We start from the raw sequence: 1,092 nt of genomic DNA, 5'->3' as shown, positions 1-1,092 counted from the left end.
CCGAGGGAGGGCCAGAGATGGGAGGGTGGCAGGCGGGAGGGGGCCGGGAGAGGGGCCGAGCGTCCCAGACAGAGGGAGACCCAGCGGAGCGCACGCCCAAGAAGGATCGAGCCGGAGAGCTCGGGAGACAAGACCCCCGGGGATGGGAGCTGAGGGATCGAGAGAGAGGTGAGAGAGGGTCTACAGCGAGACAGCGAGGGCCACACAAGATGCGAGACAGTGACGTGAGGATGCCAGGGACACCGAGACGTGCGCAGAGAGCAACCGACAGAGGCGCGGGAGTCAGCGGGCCCTGACGTGCCGGAGAGCACAGAGGCAAGCAGGACAGAAAGACGGGGCAGTTAAGAAAGAGATGGGACAGCTATCAAGGCTAGCGGCCTGGGTAGGGTTTAGGGAGCCCCGGAAAGATCAGGAGGAGGAGAGGCAGAGACCCCGAAGCTCGGCTGGAAAGGGGGTGGCGGTGCTCAGCCTCCGTGCCAGGACGCATGGCTGCCCGCCCGGGCAGGAGTGCAGCAGTGGGCCGGGTGCAACTCGCAGGGTAGTAGCTTCACCTGTGCCTCAGTTTACCAGGTACCGCCTCATTTCTCCTGAACTGCCCTGAGAGGCAAATTTCTCCAGCCAGAATTTGCTTGTATTACCAAGTGGCATGTGGACACATCTACACAACCCTAGACGCTGTGGAGTGGGTTGTGTTCCCCTAGTTCTAGCAAGAGATGGATGCCAGGACAAGGAAAGCCTGCAGCTTTGCCTTTTCGCTGTTTTGGAGCATCAGAGAAAACCAGTACTGGGTGGAGCTGGGTGAGAAGCCACAGGGTGCCCTGGGAGTCTGGGGATAAACTCTGGTGTGACCAGCCTCCTCTCTGAACTGTAAAGTCCCCAATGTGACTGAGGAAGGCCAGAGGCTTTGCTAGCTCCCTCTCTTCATCATTGGGGGAATATAAGTCCAAGTCGTGGGGTGAACAACCCCAAAGCTCAGCTCTCCGCTGAGTTCATCTCTTTGGCGATGCCACTTGAGGCAAGCCACTGCCCCATTCTGGACCTCAGTCTCCTTACCTGTCCCTGAGAAGATGCTGACACTCGGCTCCAGGGAGC

This window comes from Neophocaena asiaeorientalis, unplaced genomic scaffold (assembly GCF_003031525.2).
Source record: "Neophocaena asiaeorientalis asiaeorientalis breed wild unplaced genomic scaffold, Neophocaena_asiaeorientalis_V1.1 scaffold558, whole genome shotgun sequence".
Lineage (NCBI taxonomy): Eukaryota > Metazoa > Chordata > Mammalia > Artiodactyla > Phocoenidae > Neophocaena > Neophocaena asiaeorientalis.
This window is presented reverse-complemented; position numbering follows the sequence as displayed.